This window comes from Ctenopharyngodon idella, chromosome 19, assembly GCF_019924925.1.
Source record: "Ctenopharyngodon idella isolate HZGC_01 chromosome 19, HZGC01, whole genome shotgun sequence".
Lineage (NCBI taxonomy): Eukaryota > Metazoa > Chordata > Actinopteri > Cypriniformes > Xenocyprididae > Ctenopharyngodon > Ctenopharyngodon idella.
In genome coordinates, this window is record NC_067238.1 from 28,334,658 (window position 1) to 28,357,406 (window position 22,749).

The 22,749-nt window shown below is 38.9% G+C and overlaps 1 long non-coding RNA gene across 1 annotated transcript; it reads right to left on the minus strand.

The window, feature by feature from the left end:
* Positions 1 to 746: 746 nt before the first annotated feature.
* On the minus strand, positions 747 to 19,198 carry LOC127500755 (uncharacterized). The gene is made up of 4 exons (XR_007926412.1): positions 18,979 to 19,198; positions 17,439 to 17,555; positions 5,364 to 5,540; positions 747 to 5,193 (listed from the first exon to the last, which is right to left on the minus strand). It is a non-coding gene; the product is annotated as an uncharacterized LOC127500755 (long non-coding RNA).
* Between the last annotated feature and the right edge of the window lie 3,551 nt (positions 19,199 to 22,749).

A 22,749-nucleotide genomic window follows, 5' to 3' on the forward strand; every position in this document is an offset into this window, starting at 1 on the left:
ACTAAGCAAGCCAGAGGCGACAGCGGCAAGGAACCCAAACTCCATCAGGTGACATCAGGTGGCAGACAAGTGGCAAATTGGTGTTAAAATGGAGAAAAAAACCTTGGGAGAAACCAGGCTCCTCTTCTGGGTAGCTGCGGGAAGAGGAGACCATCAGGTCTGATCAATGAAGGGCGTAAAAAGAGGGAGGCAGCGCATCCTGTGAGCTCTGGACACGTCTCAGAATGCGCTACCACCTCAATGAAGGGCGTAAAATTATTAATTTTACACCCTTCTATTATAAAATTATTAATTTTGCTTTCAAAAAAGAAAGTAAAAAAAAATGACTGACTCCAAACTTTTGAACAGTAGTGTATATTGTTACAAAATGTTTCTATTTGGAAAGATTATATATTGTTACAAAATATTTCTAACTGCAGAAAGATCTCAATACACACCATGTTTAAATGTATATTTGTAACCTGTGCAGTCTGAACCACTTCAAGCAGGACGCAAAGCCGGGTCGCTGGCATGGGAGGTGGGCCCACTAACAAGAACACCAAAGACCACAGTCTCTAGCGCAAGCTTACCTGCACAGTTCTCACTAGCGGGTCTCAGTTACAAGTCCACCAACGTCAATCTACTAACTCTACAGTTTGGTCAACTTGTCGGACAAAACGGCATATTGAGCATTATGATTGGTCAGCTCGCCTGGCAGTCCAACTCACAGGGTGAATTGTTGATAGCACTTCCACATGTTGGAAATTTTTTTTATTTTTATAAATACATTACACTTGTGATGGGAGAAACAAAGCTTTTCAAAGCTTCAAAACAATTGAACCAATTGCTTTGCAAAATGATTCACTGTTTTGAAGCATTTGAAACACAACACGCTGGTGACCCCTGCTGGTCAGAACAGTGTAAATGCAACAAAAACTCTGGCCAAACATGCATGAAAACACCTTTTACAAAAATAAACAAAATAAAAATAAATAAATAGATAAATAATAATACTAATAATAATAAAACATCACCAGAAGTGTATATGTGTATTTGATTGTCAAATATTTAGTATCTAAACAAAATTTCATGGAGATATATATTCACATTTAATTTTCAACACCCCTTTTTACAAAAATAAGTTCAGAGATTAACATTTACTCTGTTGGAAGCATAAACCCTCTGGGTTCTACTTGCACCTGCTCCGAGTGGGACTTGAATCCAGGTTGCCAGCATAGAAAGCGGATACACTAACAAGGAGGCTAAAGTCTAACTCACCCCCTTAAACCTCACTCCCATCCAGGTCATGGTACTAATATAACCCCACCCGGTACTAACCGCCCTGCTTTGACTCAAATGTGGATCACCAGCATGGGAGGCAGGCGCACTAAAAAAAACTGACCGACATCTCGGAATCAAACATAACCGACCAACATTAAGATCTCATAACTGGGCAAAACTGACCGTCGTCGAGATCTTGTAATCAAATAAAACCGACTGTCAATTAAATCTCAAAACTGACCGTCATTGAAATCTCTCAACAAAACAAAACTGATCATCTTTTAAATCTCACAAAGGAACAAAATGAACTGTCATTGAAATCTTACAATGAAACAAAGCAGGCCATCATTGAAATCTTGTAATGGAAACAAATCGACTGTCTTTGAAATCTCGTAAAGGAACAAAACCAACCATTATTAAAATCTCGTAACAGAGCAAAACCGACCGTCAATGAAATCTCCAAACCAACAAAACCGACCAAAATCTCATAATGAAACAAAACTGACCATCTTTGAAATCTCATCGTGGAAACAAACTGTCTTTGAAATCTTGTATAGGAACAAAACCAACCATCATTGAAATCTTGTAATTAAACAAAACTGACAGTTTTAACTGTTTCACATTCAACCGTCATTGAAATCTCATTACGGAACAAAACAGATTCGACTCTCACTAAAATCTCATAAAGGAACAAAACCAACCGACCCGAAATCTCGAAGCAGAAGAAAAACATCAACCATTGAGATTTTGTAAAGCAATAAAACTAACTATTGTTGAGATCTAGTAAAGAAACAGAACCAACCATCATTGAAATTTCATAATAAAACAATTAATAACAGAATTTTCATTTTGCAGTGAACCCTTTAATGGCACAACACAATTATTACATTCAAATGACATCAGTGATACAGGTTGTATCACAATGATTATAAAAACATCATCTGATCTCATTTCAGCATTCTTTGCTACTGCAAATGTGTTTAACAAACACACTATCACAACAGCCAGAGAAGAAAAACATTATAGGAGTTAAGAGCCCAACTAATGGAAACACCAATCACCATTATGGTGACTTCAGATGAAACAAACATGAGGGTTAAACTTCTGTTAATAAGAACTTCTGTAGATCAATAAAAGAAATAAAGTGAATCTGGTTAGTAATATGTGAAGCTGTAATGCTGTTTGTGGAGTTGTTTAATCCTCCTCTGCTGAGATCAGGAGAGATTTAATGTCTTCTTTTATCTTCAGTTGATTTCATCTAAGGCTGTGGCTGAAGTCAGTTGTAGCTCTTGTGTTTCTGTTTGTCTCTTTTTGCTGTTCTCTTCTTTCCTTCAGTGATTTTTGTGTGTTAACAGGTTTGTTAATGCTAAGATGATTCTATAAATAATATATAAAGATTTTGTGGCTCAGATAAGGTCCAGTTCTGGTTTATTTCTTTGCTCTTGGCTGACATGTGGCATTGCTATGGCCTGCTTGTGGCTCAGATCTGGCAAAGAGGAGCGGTCTGCCCAAGTGCCATCATTCCACGCGTGGCAGATGTGAGCTGGACCTGGGCCGGCACAAAGTTGCTATCTGGGATCGGAATTATCATTAATACACATGAACGCGCTCCCATTTTAAAGCTTGAATGCGATGAGCTCGTAATCACGACTTCAGAAGTGGGAATTATCAAATTTCTAATAGCACGTGAAGGCAGCATATGTGCAGAGTCGTTGTGTGAGCTTTGTAAACATGATGGTTATTGTATTTTTTAACAGGCGCGATGCAAGTGTTTTTTGCTAGTTTCAGCTCAACATAGTTATCATTTTCACGTCCAGCGCCACATTGTTTAAATAGCAAACGCAATCGTGCACATCTGTTCGCCCATGGGCGTGCTGGTCTGAAAATGAGGTGTGTTCAGGCGCATTGTTGGCATGTTTTGAGGCAACTGAAGCGACTGTGCTATTGACCAACAAAAACCTGGTCTAAAGTCAATGGCGCAGTATTGTTTTGTTATTTAAAGGGTGCGTTAGTAATATGTGCCTATAGGCGGGTACACAATGCGCGTACACTCTGCTTGTTACACACACAGGGATGCGCAGCTCACAAACATGCCAAATATTAAAAATAAAAGGATTACAATGTAAAAGATTATTATTGTGTACATAAATATAAAAATGCCTACATGCCATAATGGATAGTCATTGCATGTATCAGAATGACCTATTTGCAGTAATGACGAATGAAATTGGCTAATTATTTGACCAAGCGTGGCAATACACACATGTATTAAACTGACTCGTCAGGTTGAGGGTGTCTATATTCCGCCATGGTGCAAGTGCATCTGGCTTTTAAAGGGAATGGGAGATGACACTTTGATTGTTTATTGCACGTTACGCCCAAAACACACCCATGACTCATTAAGAGACTAGGTACATTTGTGGATTTGAGTGCATCTTGACCACTGCACAACTTATTCAGAGAAATAAGGCTGACTGTGTATGGATTTAAATACATGAAGCTTTATTTCGAAACATTTATATACTGTTGCTCTGAGATGATGCATAGTAAACTTGGATTTTTCCCATTTATTGACTAACATGTTGAGAGAAATCGGTAGTAAGTGTACTTATATAGTGATGGCCGATTTCAAAACACTGCTTCAGGAAGATTCAGAGCGTAATGAATCAGCGTGTCGAATCATGATTTGGATCGCGTGTCAAACCGCCAAACTGCTGAAATCACGCGACTTTGGCGCTCCGAACTGCGGATTCGACACGCTGATTCATTATGCTCCGAAGCTTCCTGAAGCAGTGTTTTGAAATCGGCCATCATGGCCTCATGGAGCCATCAGATTTAAACAAAAATATCTCAATTTGCGTTGCGAAGATTAATGAAGGTCTTACGGGTCTGGAATGGCATGAGCGTGAGTAATAAATGACAGGATTTTCATTTTTGGGTGAACTAACCCTTTAAGTTAAACATCACATTTCATTTTTTTTTCTGAAGTAAGAGAGTTGAAGTTAACCTGCATTTGTTTGAAAAGTTTGCTTGAGCTGCGCCCTCTACTGTACAGCTGTGAATTTGCATTTCCTTTTGCTTTTCTGGTGTGAAAGGGGCTTTACGTTTGCCAAAAACAGAACTTTTGGGTTTTTTGTTATTAAAAAACAAACAAGCAAGCACAGCCCAGGTGAGAAAAATAACGCAAATGTAATGTAACACATTACTTTCAATAAAAATAACTAAGTAACACAATTAGTCACTTTTTTAGGGAGTAACGCACTATTGTAATGCAGTACTTTTAGATGTATCTTTCCCCAACACTGCATTTCAATAGGAAGAATTGCTGACAACACACGCAAGAATTGATACAGGAAATAACTTAAGATCATGCACTAGTTCTTGCACTAGAAGTGATTTCTTCTTATTAAAGTGATGCACATAAGAAGCTTGTGATCCAAGTTGTCTGTGCACTGATTTGCAGTGAAAAACATGAAGGAGAGAATGGTTGCTTGCAGAAGCTATGCTTGCTGATGTTCTGTTGCAGGTCCATGACTCCTCCCCCAGAACTAACCTTTGTACTGTATTTTGCTCTCTAATTGGCTGTAGGTCATCACTGATGTTATTTCAAGTCAAAACACGATTGTCACTGTGAACAAGCACTAATTTTCCTCCGATTTCTGGCATTTGTTGGCGATTTTCACAAATCTGTTGGTGAAAAATGGGGCTAATATCGTTCAGTGTGTTCCTGGCATAAAACAACACATTCAGACATTGATTACATAACAAATCAATTTGGCTGTAATTCTATCCATTTAAATTTATTTCACATGAATTAAGTTTGGATGTTGGATTAATCTATTCCCTCAAAAGTTTGAAAGTCTCTTTCACTTTGACAGTCTTTGATAAGAAGTTCACTGAGGTCATGGGAGTTGTTTCCTTACAGCACCAACCCTATAAAACATAGAAATACAACTTTTAATATAAGCAAACACAAAACTTTACACTGAATGAGTTTTTATTATAATTATACAGGTAGGTTATATTAAATCTATAAGTCATCCGCATTTATTTCAGCTTGACGGTTAGGCATGATTAATACAGCAACATGAAGTTTGTTTTACCGCTGCAGCACCCCCACTGGCCAGTCGCTGTCTTGCAGCAGAACTTCTCAGCTGGGCAGTAGACATTTCCCTCACAATGAACAGTCTCAGTCTGCCTTTCAAGATCCTGTTCATTTCCATTCACAGGAATTATGTTAGTAAACACATAACCAGAGGTTCACCTGCTTAGAAAAATATCTAAATGGAAAAGAAAAAAAGAAAGAAAACAGCATATACTGGTTAGGTATGTTTTGAAGCATGGCAGCTGGTTTACGCTGGTCCTTAGTTGGTCTTTAGCTGGTCATGAGCTGGTTTAAGCTGGTCAAGTGCTGGTAAGCTGGTCTTAAGCAACTAGCTCCAGCTCAGCACCAGCTTATAACCTGCTCCGGACCAGCTTAAACCAGCTCAAACCAGCTACAATGCATCAAAACATACCTAACCAGCATATGCTGTTTTTTTTAACTGGGTTATTCCCGCTAGAAATTTTACGTTCCCAGAACATTCTCAGAACGTCCCCACTGGTGTTAAGTACGTTGCCTAGTAACGTTCCCAGTATGTTCAGAGACTATCACGATGTGGAGTTCTTTTAAGGTTTGGGGGATGTTATTTGGTGGACCTTCACAGAACATTCAGGACATTCTCTGAAGGTTTAAGGAACCATATTTTATTTGTCATTTTTCTTAAATGTCTTACAAAAAAAAAAAAAAAAAAAAAGCTCTTTACAGGTATTTCCTGGATTATTATTATGAAACCTTTTCTGTAAAATGCAAATATCTTGTAGTAAGTCATTAGCGGACAACAGCACATGCATGAGCTAATGTAACTACTGTATCACTGCATCAGCAACTACACAGTTACTGCCTTAAGCAACATGCAGCAGAACATCAGTGTTTCTGGCTCATCACTGACTGAAGCACAGGCTCTACTCTTCAGCACCATGGTAACCTCACAAAACTCAGATAACAGAAACAGAACATTAAACACTAACGCCCTAAAGGTGGAGGTCGAGGTGGCGCCCTAAATGATACCAGACGAGGAATAAGGGTCTTATCTAGCGAAACAATCGGCCATTTTCTTAAAAAAACAATACTACTGTATATGCTTTAAACACAAATGATCGCCTTGCAAGTGCTTCCACCATTCCGCTTTCCGTATTCTTCAAAAAGCTTACGCTGTATGTCCTACGCACAGTCTATGGTCCTACGCCTTCCCTATTCTACTTACGGAAAAAACGGTACTGGCGGCGCGTTTGTTCCGTAAGTTGAATAGGGAAGGTGTAGGACATACAGCGTAAGCTTTTTGAAGAATACGGACAGCGGAAGCACTTGCAAGGCGATCATTTGTGTTTATACAGCATATACATTTGTATTTTTTTTAGAAAATGACCGATCATTTCGCTAGATAAGACCCTTATTCCTTGTCTGGTATCATTTAAAGCCCTTTGAAGCTGCACTGAAACTGTAATTTTTACCTTCAACCGTTTGGAGACCATTGAAGTCCACTATAAGGAGAATAATCCTGGAATGTTTTCATCAAAAACCTTCATTTCTTTTCAACTGAAGAAAGAAAGACATGAACATCTTGGATGACATGGGGGTGAGTAAATTATCAGGAAATTTTATTTGAAAGTGGGCTAATCCTTTAATTATTACAGGTTTGCATAAAATTCTGAAATTGCATTTCACTGTTTTTAATCATTTTGAGAAATACCGACGGAATGTTTTCGTGCAAGTGAGATGAGTGCATGCCTGCTCGCATGTAGTCTACACACAGCGCACACAACACCTCTGCACTTTATTTCTTTCAGCATGGGGACAGGAGAGCTGTCAGTCAATAAATGTGAAAAAGTAACTTGCGTTACTTATTTGAAAAAGTAACTTAGATATTTTGTTGTAAATTGAAAAAGTAAGGCGTTACTTTAGTTACTTAAAAAAAAGTAATCTGATTATGTAACTCAAGTTACTTATAATGCATTACCCCCAACACTGTATATATATATATATATATATATATATATATATATATATATATACATTTCACATTAGCACAGTTTTTATATATTTTTCATGAAAGAAAATGTATCCTTGTTCAGCATAAGAGATTTCTTTCAAAACATTAAAAAAATCTTACCGACCCCAAACTTTTGAATGGTAGTGTACCTTATATATATTTTTATATACCTATTTAGAAATGTATTCCATCATGGTTCCTTTTTGTATTTTTGACCGTGTGAGAGATTTAAAGTCCTGTGTAGGAGAATCTTCTAAAATCTCTCCTGTGCCCAGCCATTTATCATTCTGTGTGTACCAAAATCAACCTCAAGATGGCGCCATTGAATCACTGTGTATATCTACTGATCACTGAGCTGCAGTGTGTGTTGAGCTTCACAGGAAAACAGGACGGTCATCTCCTGTACAGTGACAAAAGCAGATGTTAAAAGATGTGAATGTTTGTATCTAAATGAGTATGTGTGCTTGTATCTAAATGCGTATGTATGCATTTTTCTTTTTCTTTTTGCAATGGCTTGGACACGTTGACACTTGCTTGGATAGTTGTGCTGAGCATTGGTCCTCTGCGCTGACACTGTGCAGGATGGAAAGACACGGCCTGAGCCAAGAGAGACTGGAGGGAGGCCACTGTGACACTGCAGTGAGCCCACTTCAATGAAGATGAGGTATTGCTTACTCATATTATCTGAGAAGGGAACACTTTATTTTGATGGTCCACTTTAGACATTCTACTAACTCTAAGTAACTTTGCAATGACATGTCAACTAACTCTCATTACAGTATAAGTTGACTGTAGTAGACTCTTAGGTTAGGGTGTTAGGGTTTGGGTTAGTAGAATAAGTTGACATGTAGTTGCAAAGTAGTAAAATGTCTGTTGCGGAGCATCAAAATAAAGTGTTAGAAGATATTAAGCAGACAGTCTAGTAATACTCTAATGAGAGTTAGGCTGCATTTACATTGTTCAAGTGACCCAATTCCTGATTTTTTTTTTCATATATGACCCACAAATGTGTAAGCAGGAAAAAAGCACATGGATGCCTATATTCTCAGATCGGTTTCAGGCCTCATTCACATGTGGAAATAAATCCAATATGAATCGGATACGTCCATTTGCATCTGCCAGGTAAGCGGACAGATCGGATATTCCCCTGTCAATGCGAGTCGTAAGTCATTGAAAAAGCGCAGCCGCAATCACATGACTCTTTTCAATGCCCAGAATGCAACAAGGGCTCTCCTCTTTTTTCTCCACCTTAAGAGACCAACATTTTGCTGACCTTTAAAGATGGTGCAGAAAGCAAAACTAACCGCGATCACATGACTCTTTTAAATGGCGCAATGGAAGACGAAGGCCCCATTCAATGTTTTGCTGACCTTTTAAAAATGGTGCGGAAAGCAAAAGCTTGTATTACCATTTCATCTGCAAATCGCGACATTTTTACTTCCTTTTTAGCCTAAGCTTTTCCGGGTCAGTACGTCTACCTTGGGTTATTTAAGTGTATAGTGTAAATGCAACCAATATAGTCAACCAATTGGTATTGGGCATCAAGACCTGCTGTGTAAATGCGGCTTTAGTGGACATGTAGTTCAGTGGTGGACAGTAATTAAGTATTTCTACTTCGTTACTTTACTTAAGTCTTTTTTTTTTTTTTTTTTTAAGTATCTGTACTTTATCAGAGTATTTTTTATTTTTAGAAACTTTTACTTTCACTTCACTACATTTCAAAGCGTAGTATCACTCCACTACATTTCATGCAGGTCATGTGTCAGGTTAGTTTTGCAGGTGAGGTGTTGCATGCCATTGCTCTACACTAGCAATAAGACCCTGTTCTTCCAACAGAAACACATCGAAGTCCTCCCTGTCAGACGCCCTCCGCTCTGAGGCCAAAAGCTCCAGCTGCAGACTCTCAGCACTAACTCACACTAGGAGCCAACATCAAGACTTGAGCCCCTACAGTGCCTCACACTTGCGGCTGGGAAAAGACTTTGCTTCTCTTGATTATCATTGCAGTCAGGCAATCTGGTTGGCACTTTCACTGGTCAGTTATTCTCCCCACAACGGCAGGATTTTATCCCACAACATATGAGACCCTGAGATAATCATCCGGCACGTCCAATCTCAATGACATGACTGTACATGCGGCCCTGCACCAATGCACTCTAGAGGCTCTAGCCATACAGACGTCATGTTCTGCTGTACTTTTCCTCCCACGTTTCTTTAGTAATGCTGTGTTTGACTGATGGTCTGTGGCGTAAGAATGCGTGAATGCACTTAGTCATGCTTGAAGCTGCATGTTTTACATTGTCACACAATAACTCTGTTGCTGAACCCAAGGCATAATCCTAACTGAAATCGAACCTCATAAATGATATTTTGGAATGCATTATATACAAATAGCAAATACAGCCGCTCCCCATGCAAAGCGCACAGGAGACTAGACTATCCGCTTGTTAAGTTGTGACCGCGTCCAAGCCTCTACTCATTTCACTTGAGAATATTATCTCAACAGCCGATTATGAGCACTGTTTATTCATAATACAGATTCAAGATAAACTTTTAAAAATTTAGGGTGTACACTACAGTCTCTATGATCTCATGGTCCCAGACACAAAGGATTTGTAAAAAATTAATCACTCTTTGGCCATCAGGGATTTCGTTATTGAAATAAAGTTAGGATCATGATTTTATGGTAATTTTACAGCACACCATGAGTGCATATTTGCACCATTTGTTGATTGCTTTTGGCATCTCATAGAGCGTTTGGACCCAGAAGCGGTGAAGCGTGACATCATTAACAATCGGATTGATGTCAATACAGGTGATGGAGAAATTATGTGATAATTTAAATAAGCATAAATATACATAACAAACACATATAATTATGGGGTAAATATGAAGTGTTCATTTATTTAAAACATTTTTTGTTTTACTTTTCACTATTGAATGAATTTTATTATATAATTCTCATTTTGTGCACTATCTTGGGTTAATTTTTTTTTCACTGAGCTTGTTTCGGTGCATTATGGGAATGCATTCTCTGCTAAGGATAATTTTTAGAACAGCCATTGTTTAGGGAGTCTATGATGGCTTAAAATCTCGCCTAATGAGAAAAAATTCAAGGTTTTGGTACAGTGCTTGTGCGTTATCTCTTTTTTCTGGTTAAGATGAATATGTGCAACCAGTCCTACTCAACCAACTCCAAGAGGCATTCGAACCGGCTTCTCCGGCATACAAGGATGCTAAAGACTGCAGTCCCTAGCATGCTTCTTGAGGCCAGGGAAGTGAGGTTTACACGCACAGCCCTTACTAACTAGCCTCCATTACACTCACCCCTCTAAACCTCACTCTCATCTGGGTCATGGCACCAAATGTAACTGGTCTTACTCAACCCACTCCAAGCAGTATTTGAACCTGCGTCACTGGCATGGGAGGTGGGCGTGCTAACAAGGATGCTAAAGACTGCAATCTCTAGTGTCCATTGCTAGCGCGCCTCTTGGGGCCAGCGGAGTGAAGTTTACCTGCACAGCACTTACTAGCTAGCCTCCATTACACTCACCCCTCTAAACCTCACTCCCATCCGAGTCACGGCACCACATGTAACTGGTCCTACTTGACCCGTTCCAAGCGGGATTCGAACCGGTGTCTCCGGCATGGGAGGCGGGCACGATAACAAGGACACTAAAGAACGCCATCTCTACCATGTCTCTGGAGGCCAGGGAGTGAGGGTTTACCCTCACAGCCCTTACTAGCTTGCCTCTGTTACACTCACCCCTCTAAACCTCACTCACATCCTGAGTAACTGGTCCTACTCAACCCACTCCAAGCAGGATTCAAACCTGCATCTCTGGCATGGGAGGTGGGTACGCTAACAAGGATGCTAAAGACTGCAATCTCTAGTGTCCATTGCTAGCGCGCCTCTTGGGGCCAGCGGAGTGAGGTTTACCTGCACAGCACTTACTAGCTAGCCTCCATTACACTCACCCCTCTAAACCTCACTCCCATCCGAGTCACGGCACCACATGTAACTGGTCCTACTTGACCCGTTCCAAGCGGGATTCGAACCGGTGTCTCCGGCATGGGAGGCGGGCACAATAACAAGGACACTAAAGAACGCCATCTCTACCATGTCTCTGGAGGCCAGGGAGTGAGGGTTTACCCTCACAGCCCTTACTAGCTAGCCTCTGTTACACTCACCCCTCTAAACCTCACTCACATCCTGAGTAACTGGTCCTACTCAACCCACTCCAAGCAGGATTCAAACCTGCATCTCTGGCATGGGAGGTGGGTACGCTAACAAGGATGCTAAAGACTGCAATCTCTAGTGTCAGTTGCTACCGCGCCTCTTGGGGCCAGCGGAGTGAGCTTTACCTGCACAGCACTTACTAGCTTGCCTCTGTTACATACTGAAAAACTTTCAGAGAGAGTAATGAGAAGAAGACATAGCAGAATAGGGAAATGAATGGGAGAAACCATGATACTCAAAATAGCAGCTGCAGTAACAGAAGTCTAGTCTTTCAACTACAAGATCTAATCATCTTATTGATACACTTTAAAATAAATGTTCCAAAAAAAAAAGGGTTTCTCAGTGTAAAGAACATTTTAATAATCTAAAGAACATTTTTCTATTAACAACCTTCTGTGCTATTGAAAAGTCCCATGGATTTTAACAGTTTGATGCCAATAAAGAACTGTTATTTTGTAAGAGTGTAAAATTGTCTGTTTGTTTATTTTTTTATCTACAATGAGCATGTGCATTAGCTAGATTATATTGAAAAATATATATTTTTGTAGCATGATTAATGCTGTTAAATGTATGTTCTCATTGTCAGAAACCTCTTGACAAATAGTTTTGAAGGTTTTGGTCTTTCCCCATTCAAGTAGACATCTATGCCTATTTTCTACACAGAAAATGCTGCTTGGAGACTATTCATAAATGCAGATAAAAAACAAAATATACAGAAAGGAGGAAGGGATAACTAGAGTCTCTAGATGGGATGGCAGGGGGCGGAGCCATCCTAGCAAAGCAATCTTGGGCCTTGAGCTTCATCTCACTAATAACTTATATACACATACACACATACATTTATATAATTTGTGTGCCGTATTTATTTATGTACATACTATGGGAATATAGATGAAATATTCAAGTATGAATGTGTGTGCATAAGTGATTTATTTTCTTCACATCAAGCACATTTCCCTCATTCTCTAAGTACTTGGCCTCAGCCTGCCCGCCCTGATGACTTGTTGCACAGCTCTGCCTGAAAACGTCTTCACATTCTTTACTTCGTAACGGCTCACACAGTCAGAACAGTAGTGTCTATGTGTGTGAGAGTGAGAGAGACGGCGACGTCTGCACTTCTGCCTCGCCTCTTTAACGCATTCCACTTTCACTCAGCTATCTCGCCCACACACTCGGCATGTGACTGCCAGTGACAGGAAATCAAGGATGTCAAATCCTGCACTCAGCTATGCAGCTCCACGCTCTCTCCAAGAAGGCCTTCTCTAAAGCTCGCTAAGCATTACCATGTAGTCCAATTCGAGAAGTTTTGCATTTATAGATCTAGAATTCCAGAGTAAACGTCGGGATAAATGCAGGATTTTTCCATAGCTTTCAGTTTTGCACCAATCCCTCACATGCATATCTTTGTAACCTTAAAGGTGCAGTAAGCGATTTCTGAGAAACGCTGTTAAAAAAGTGGATCGGATCGAGCACTACAACAAACTTGTATCCAATCAGCAGTTAGGGGCGTGTCCACTCATTATGGGGGAGGAGAAAGAGTGAGCAAGAGGGGGATTTGAAGAAAGACTGTAGAAAGAGAGATGGCTGAGAGACATTACAAAAAAGGAAAGGTCAGAGGAATATCACTGGAAAAAGATGGGCTAAGATCAGGCAAGATCTTTAGGACAAATGTTATTTTAGAAAAGCTTTCCAGCGCAGGAGAGACCTAAGCGGGAAGGCCTAAAAATGAAAAGAAAAAAAAGCTGAGGCTGCGTTGTTTCTGCTCCATATGTAAAATTGGTTTTGAGTGTGTGCTGCTGGTGACTAACAAATGCTGGGTTAAAAACAACCCAAATTGGGTTAAATATGGACAAACCCAGCGTTTGAGTTGTTTTGACCCAGTGGTTGGGTTAAATGTTTGCCCGACCTGCTGGGCAGTTTTATTTAACTCATCTATTGTTTAAAAAATAATATATGGCTGGCTTAAAATGTACCCCAAATAGGTTGGAAATAAAAAAATCAGACATAATTACTAGAGGCAACAGTAATAATCAAAAGGTGAGCATTTATTATTAAGCAATTTAATAAATGTTTATTATTTAATTATTAATTATTAAACATATTATTAAATGTTAATTTATTAAACATAATTTCCAACCTATTTTGGGTTCATTTTAAGCAAACAATACAGTCATTTTTAAACAATAGTTTAGTTAAATAAAACTACCCAGCAGATTGGGTCAAACATTTAACCCAACCACTGGGTCTGTCCATTTTTAACCCAACTTGGGTTATTTTTAACCCAACGTTTTTTAGAATGTTGTATATACCCGTGTACCGTATATTCATTTTTTGTTCTTCCTTGTCGTTCGCTATCTTCGCCTCATTTTTTGGAGGCGGAGCAATGAAGTGAGTTTTTTTGGAGGGTTGATTTCAAATATCAACAGTGTTCAACGATGATTTTCAGAAATCGCTTACCGCACCTTTACAATTCTTTTTTATGGAATATTGCAGTATTTTATTTGTTCACATCATTATTTTTTTTTTTTTAAATCTTGCAGCAATATCTCTTCTCTGACGACCTGTTTACTGGTGCAAGGACAGGACAACCTGTCACTCACATGACATCACAGCAACAGCAAACCACAACCATCCAATCAGTTCCCAGTGGACAAAACCAAGTCCCGCCCTACATTTTTTCGTCTGAGAAGCCATTTTACTCAGATATTGGCACAATAGAGGAAAAAAAACTATAGCAACTTCCATTTCATGACAAGTGTAAAGGGCAATGGGTTATTTTTAATTTTTTTTACAGTTCCCTAAAGTGTTTAGCACTGACACTTCTAGGCTGTAGTTCTGTAGAGCTAAGCTTTTTCTGTAGAGCTGAGTTTTAAAGAGCCACATTATGATCTCAAATGATGTCATTGTTGTTTGGTCTGGAGAAGACTGGTGTGAACATCGGTCAGCTTGACAGCATGAAGACTGGTCAGTTTTCCATGCCGCTCATTTGAACCAAACCACTCTTCTACAGCTAGATCAGAGCCCATAGATTTTAATGGATTGACCTGACTGTTTATTTTTTATTATAATTATTTTTTATTATTACAACAGAATTACCAGAGGTACAAGAGGGCTGTTGTTCACTTCGAAAGAGTGAGACGTGTCCAAAGTCCCTCCAAATGCCCACAATATGATGTCATATTCAAGAGATTGGAGGTAAAACAGTTCATGTCTTTCTGAGGTAGCTGAGATTTGAGAACTGTAGCTGCTATAAATCATTCTGTCAGGTCAAGTAATTTTGCTCAGCTGTGGTAAATGCAAAGCAACTACCCACCTGACCTCCCTCATGCACTCACACAACTCACGTGTTGTTCTCCTCCCTCACAGACTGATCAAGAGATGATGAAAATACTCAGAGGGAAGCCAGGGCAAGTTTGCACTCATGTGATGTAATCAAAAGACATGGTTTTCCAAATATGCAGCATGCATGCGTTAGCTGCCAGACAGAAAGAGCCAGAGGTATTTTGGCTCATGTGTTTACTCTGTCACCAAATTATTTAAAAAGACAAGCCAGATGGGACTAATTCAACGGCACACACACATATTGCTTCACCAAAAGGTTCAATGTTACATTCTGTGATCGATCTCTAAACATGTGGTTTTATTATTTTGAAAAAAGATATCTTAAACCTTATTCATGCAGGTGAATCATTTAAGTCTCATGGGAGGCATGATGATTGGAGAAAAACTGGCACTGCAAAATGCATTGTATAGTGTATATGATTATGCAAAATTAAATCAAAGCACCGGTAGCGGCACATTCAAAGGCCCAATCAAAGTCTTTAAGATAAAATGATCCTTTATTTATTTTTATGGCACACATAAAGGACGAAACCATAAAGGACTATATGAATTTATGACTACAATATTTATGCAGTGTGGTTACTTGGCATTGCACAATATGGGTAGTGACAAAGCGATAACAGTAAGTGAGAATATGATGCGAACCACAGTTTCCACTGGAATGTCATTGTTGACAAAGCAAGCAAAAGCAAAGCTGTTGCTAAGCGACAACATCGGATATCTTGCACTCATCTTACACAAAGAAAATGACACTTCCTTCACTATGTTCGTTGTTTCTAAGTAAATATTTGCAGTAGCACTCTGCAAAACTGATGTAACAAGCGGCATACAAATGCCTACAGTAAAATGCAACAGATAAAAATATATTCACCTTCAGCTAAACACAATACTGAACTGAATGGAAATATGAAAGCAAATACAATCAAATTGAACGAACTAAGCTATTATGGCTGCGTATCCATTCACGATGATTAAAAATTAACAATGGGGGGGGGGGGTACGATTCTAAGGGCCTACGGACTTTTGGGGCCCCCAGAGATCGGTTTTATTAGTAGTAACAGTCAGTGCTCGAAGTGGGCCGGTACACAGCTCGCGCACACTTCTCGCGCACCGGCACTTCTCACATGTTGCAGGTATCTGAACGCCCACACTGAAACGTAGAATCATCACGCTATTAATCAATTGTATACATCGCGCGTTCGGAGCTTTTATAAGCTGTACGAACCTAACGGATCAATTGTCTGCGCAATATGACTGTGACTGAAGCCCAATTGATTAATTTTGCATGAGTGGCGAGCGAATCACTGTAGGCGCGTTCACTGCGCTCCAAAAGTGTTTCAAAGATTTCTATGCGACGCTGATGATAAAATGTGCAACCCATTTGGATTCTATTGAGGATAACGCTACGGAGAAAGTCGAACATGATCTAAAACAGCCACTAAAATGACTGATGAAAAGAGGGGAAAACATCATGCTGCAAGCTTTTTAGACTCACGAAGACCACATTTACTGGAATTTATCACGTTCTATTGTATTTATTGTGGCAAATTTTGACTAGTTGTAGAATTTATAATAGATAATCTGTTAAGGGAATAGATTTTTCACTAAAGATTTATGTAGCTATAGTTTCTAACTGTGTTGCTAGTTTTCATAACAAATGCTATAAAAAGAAAGAAAGAAAAAATGGTCTTACCTGTAATTAACAAATGCTATAGTTAACAATTACAAGAACTGTTATTTTAAGGCCGAGTACAAGTTAGAAAGAACTTTAAAATATGGACCTTCTTGAATTTTTGACTAAACAATTGGTTTTGTATAAGAATGTATGAATATGAATATTTGATTACTGTATTTTTCTATTACATTTATATTTGCATAATAAATCATCTGCTAGTGCTATAGCCATGGTAGGTCTCTGACTAAATACTGATACCTAGAGGTCAAAAGCAATAGCAAAAGTAATAGGTCATTGTTATTAAATTGCAGACAAAGATTTTGAATAGCTAGTTTGACTTGTATGTTTGGTGCGGAATGGGTGCGGTAGGGGCCCCAACCTCATATTCTTTCATAGGGCCCAAAATTGCTAGCGGCGCCCCTGTATCCATATATTCCCCAGCCCTACTTATACTGTAAAGCGAAGAGTTTGAGAGTCACCCTAACAGTTCTGGGTAGTAACTGATTACATGTAATCTGGATTAAGTAATCAGATTCCAAAAATTAAGTTGGCCTACTTGTAATTAGATTATATTACGTTTTATAAAACGGTTAGTTCCTGTCCTTGATTTTGATTGGCCAACAGTTCTGTGTATCACTACAGAACACCCTTAGCAACCACTCTTAGCAATGTAAACTGTAAGTTCTCAATTGATATTGTTCATTGAAGCTTACTGTATTATGTAGAAGAGTATTGTGAGAAAGAGATAGAGTGAGCGAGTTTATTACCTGCATTCAGATTTAAAGGGATAGTTCATCCAAAAATGAAAATTTGATGTTTATCTGCTTACCCCCAGGGCATCCAAGATGTAGGCGACTTTGTTTCTTCAGTAGAACACAAATGATGATTTTTAACTCCAACCGTTGCGGTCTGTCTGTCGTATAATGCTTGTCAATGGTAACTCCATCTATAAGAGTAAAAAAAAACATGCACATACAAATCCAAATTAAACCCTGCGGCTCGTGACGACACATCGATGTCCTAAGACACAAAACGATCGGTTTGCGCGAGAAACCGAACAGGATTTATATCGTTTTTCACCTCTAAAACACCACTATGTCCAACTGCCTTGCGCATCCGGTTGGTGAGGTCTGAACGCGTTCTGATGACGGAAATGATGTCTCGCGCTTATACTTCAATGAGTGTGAGACATCACTTCCGTTGTCAGAGCGCGTTCAGACCTCACCAACCGGCCCCAAATTGTGTGAGAGCAGATCGGGAGGTGCAAGATTCAATCTGTGAACGCCTCACATTACCAGATAATCTGCGCCGAACATCAGAGGTGATCGAGGTCCTCGACAAGATTTTTTCTCTGATTCTTGGGAGGGATTTTCCGGCGGAAGGAAGGCTTTAGTAAAAATTTACTTAATGAAAGTTTCATTGATACATATTTTTGGCTTTAATATTTGTATTGTGTGGTAACCATTTTATAAAAGCAATAAGGTACTCGATGCTAGTGCTGTATCGTGAATAAGTCACGGCTGAAGGGGTTGCAGGCACTTTGCATCGTGCCTAACAACGCCCTTCAGCCGTGACTTATTCACGATACAGCACAGCCTCTCATAACTTATTGCTTATTTAAAATACTCGTCATCAGACTACAGTTACTTTTTTATTGATTACATGATTAGCCTACATATTATTCACACAATGGCATTAAATCATGCATAATTTATTGATTCTCCCCAATTCTTCTTTTCCATGTTTTCAGCTAATTAATTGTTAGCTTTTCATTAAACTCACAAACAGTTCCTTCACACACACCAGCCACGTAATCTAATGTTTAATGCACTTCATGTTGTTGATAATATTTTCATTCTCTTTGTATTTTTATATCAATATGGTACAATATTATCCTGTTCAATTAAATGTGATGAACGAGTAATATAGTAATATAAAAGTAGTCAAAAAGTAGTTGGATTACATTACCTAAAATGTGTAATGTAACGGATTGCGTTACTAACTACATTTTTTGTCATGCAATTTGGAGTTAGTAACACTACAATTTTTAAGTAATCTACCCAGCACTGCACCTTAACTGACCCCAAATGAACTCTCACAGTAATTCACAGCCTATGAAATGATGTACAGTATACATCTGAATTTCACCCTGGTTTTGGAACAGCGCTTCATTTTCACATGAATGTGAGGAGCAGCTGTCAGTTTAGACAGTTAAAGGGGCAGCTCTGTGTGAGCTCTGCTAACCCAAGGCTCGGAGCCGAATAAACAGTAGACAGCTGGCCTGGGACAATGGCACCTCAGTTAATGATTAATGCTGTTAATGAACAAATCAAGAAAGCTCTTGATACTTTCCAGAACTCTTCACTCACAGCCAGCGATGTGTTGACCCTTAAAGGCCCCTCGTCACGGGTCTGTGGTAGAAGTGCTTTGTGAAAGAGAGGCAGAAAATTTCAGTCACTATTTGTATCATTACAGTCCCCCCTGAAAAACACCAGATACGCATGAGTCAGCACGGTATGGACTGGCTGTCTTTTTCATGTTTAAACAGTACTAATGCAACATCGTTACTGTGTTTAGCCCCAAATGCTGATGTAATCATCACAATATACGCAATTTCCTGTGCTGAGGAAGCTTCTGCTAAGAACATAAATTCAGATCTGCCACAAAACACAGCGTTAGCATTGATTCTCTACTGCGACAGTGAAAGCTTTGAGATCTATGGGATATCCTTACGATGTTTATTCCGCTAGCGCACAGTCCCCTCACAAATCACTGATAAATGGCTATTCATGTAAGTGATAACAGATGTGAGGGTCTCATTGAGAGCCAGTGAAAGTGTGTTCTGTATGATGTGTAAAAGCGCTGTGTGTTCGCCCCGCCATTTGCAGAGGTGGCAGGTGTTCCTCCGTTCTCCAAAAAAGCAAGTTTTTATGTTCCTCCTCAAGTTAGTTACTTGGTTTCCATGGAAATGCTCAACAGAAAGAGTCTTGTCTTAAGGGGCCTGTGCCGGGGAAGGCTTTACTAGCTGCCTGGACCGGACTTTAGTGAAGAGGGAGAGAAAAAAGGGGGAAAAAAAGATGAAAAATCAATCCAACATGGAAAAACAACTGAGCATTGTCTCTGTGCCTGATGCTGAGATTGAATGGAGATGTTCAGAGCAGATGTTTCATATGAGAGAGTACTGTGCTTTCACATTATTTAATCACCTTAAAATGTCCTATTTATAAGTGTATTTAAAGGTGTCCTATTATGTTTTTTTTACATTTTCAACTTTCTTTAGTGTGTAATTTTTCAGTTTGAGCATGAAAAAGGTCTGCAAAGTTACAAAGCACAGTCATTTCAAAAGGAGTTATTCTCTATATCAGTGTGTTTCTGAGCTCCCTGAAACGCATCGATTGTAGTCTTGAGTTTTCACATCACAATATTCCTCATTTAAATAATTCCCATCCAAGGCATATGCAAAAAAGGGGCAGGTCTGGTTGAGTTGCGTTAGTAATGCGTTAAAACTTGTGGTTATGGTAAGGGGTGTGACATTTCCGAAACACGCTCGAAGCAGTTGATTAATCACAACACACTGGTCCAGTCGGCCAAGAGCACATTGTGCTTTTTTGAAGGCGGGGCTTTATAGAGACAGGAACTAAACAGAGCGTTACTGACAGACTGGGAAGAGGGGTGCTGCAACAATTTAAAATATGTGAAGAATATGGTGTTTTTTGAGAATTCAAGCATGAAAACCTATTCTAGTAGAGCCCAAAAACAAAATCAAGACTGAAAAAAGACATTCCATCACGTAGAATCTAGATACCTGTTCTCATATCTTTCACATTAGTATGGGTCTGTGGGTGGAAGTATTTAAATTAGCCTGTAACTAAAAAAAAAAATAGGTGAAATGCAACTCATTCTCAGTTTTTGAAATATATTAATACTTTTATTCAGTAAGGACACATTAAATTGATCAAAAGTGACAGTAAAGACATTCAAAATGTTACAAAAGTTTCAAATAAACTTTCCTTCAAAGAATCCTGAAAAAAAAAAAAAAAAAAAAATGAGTAATGGAGTAATGATGCTGAAAATTCAGCTTTGCATCACAGGAATAAATTACATTTTAAAATATATTAAAAAAGAAAACAGTTATTTTGAATGGTAATAATATTTCACAACATTACTGTTTTTACTGTATTTTTGATCAAATAAATGCAGCCTTGATGAGCATATAAGATGTTGTTCCAAATCTATATGACTTTCGTTCTTCTGAGGAACACAAAAGAAGATATTTTGAAGAATGTTGTAACTGTTTTTGTTCAAACTATGAAAGTCGGTGGGGTCCAAAACAACATCATTGGACCCTTTGACTTTAATTGTATGGACAAAAACAAACCTAAACAAAACAGGCATTTTCGAAATGTCTTTCTGTCATTGGTCATAGAATAATGCTTTTTGATATGTAATCTCCTTCATGCATAGATGTAAAGTAAACATAAGGTTGTTTTATCATTAACAAACCACACACAGATGCTGCGTTTCGGGTGTGGTCAGCAGTTATTCTGTGCACTGAGGGGACAGTGAATCGACTAAGAGTAACATGAGGACTGTCGGGATCACTTTCACAAATGCTGCCTCCATGTGTGGCTGAATCTGATTTGAGAAAGCCGATCTGCAAGGCTGCTGTCGGGCCGACTGGTGTCTGGTCAGAAGTGTATGGGGTGGAAAGGTAATCTGGTAGAATGTCACCTGTTCTCCAATGGAGAGAGTCTCTCTTACATAGACAGACTGATCCCCATCTGCCACTCAAGCTTCTCAAATAACCACAGAGATTGTCATTTAAAAAGCACTGATAGTGTATGATTGGACCCTTTCATCCAGTCATTGTAACAATAAGCAAAGCATATGCAAAAAGACACATAAGACGATTGAACTCGTGCAACAAATGGCTAATCCAACAGTTTTATATATACTTTCTCTATTTAAAACCTCAAATCCCAAAAGCCTGAAAGCTTTAACATTAGTGAGGCAACAGAATTTGCATCTCCTGATGCTTTTATGCAATACTGTGCGACCTTTACCTTGTTCATAGTACACAATATAAACATGAATATTGTGAAGGCTGAAAAATAGTTATTTTAGAATTAAAAAACAACAGGAAATTCTCACCGCATTTACATATTCGCCCTAAATTATTCACTTTTGATTTGAAGCATGTGTTTGTTTTCATAAACCATTAAAGCTTTTACTGGGAGACAATTAAAATGCCTTGGTAAGAGATAATTATCCCAACCACAAAATTCCTTTTCATCCTTACACAAAAAGACAAACGTTAAAACAGCATGTTTGTCCCCAAGAATGATTTAATGTTAAACATTTTGATAATATTTTCTGCATTTTTGCCGCAGTCTTGTTTTACGTATCCATTCATTGACTCATTTGAGTCTTGTTTTATGACATCTGTCTCGCACAGAATGTGCAACTGTTTCTTCTTTTTTAAAATGACTACTTTGGCGTGGCTCAAAGGACAGTGAGCATACCACACACAAACCAATTTAATTGTTTTGTTTTTCACTGCCTAATAAGCATGTGTATGCATGGTAATGTATTCAATCTGGGAAATGGCTCTCAGAGCTCATTTAAAATGAACAATCATGATGCATAAATGTACAGGGAAGCCTTTGCAGTTATTGGTTTAGAGCCCATTGTGTGTAAAGTGTGCTTTGTGATGCAAAAAAGTTGAATTTTAAGTTGACAAGAGGGGGCATGCATGGGGAAACTGTATTGGCAGACAAACCTACTTCAAACTCATCATCTGCCCCCATGCCGAACTGCCCTCACTCAAATCAACGAGCGTTCAGTTTCTCTGAATACTGAAGACGAGCAGACTCATTCACCTCCGAACTACAAAGCCCCCCCCCACCATACAGTTCATTTAGGAAGATTCAGCCATAATCTCTGCCTGATTTACTTCTTTTTATTTTACACAGTTTTTTTTTTTTAAAGTGCACAGGCTTAACCGGGCTTTCATATGGCTTTGAAATAAAATATAAAATGAAAAAAGCTAAAAGTCTTTCAGTGAACAAACACACACACACTCACACACACATTTACTGGCCACATTATTAGGTACACCATGCATCGGGTTGGACCGCCTT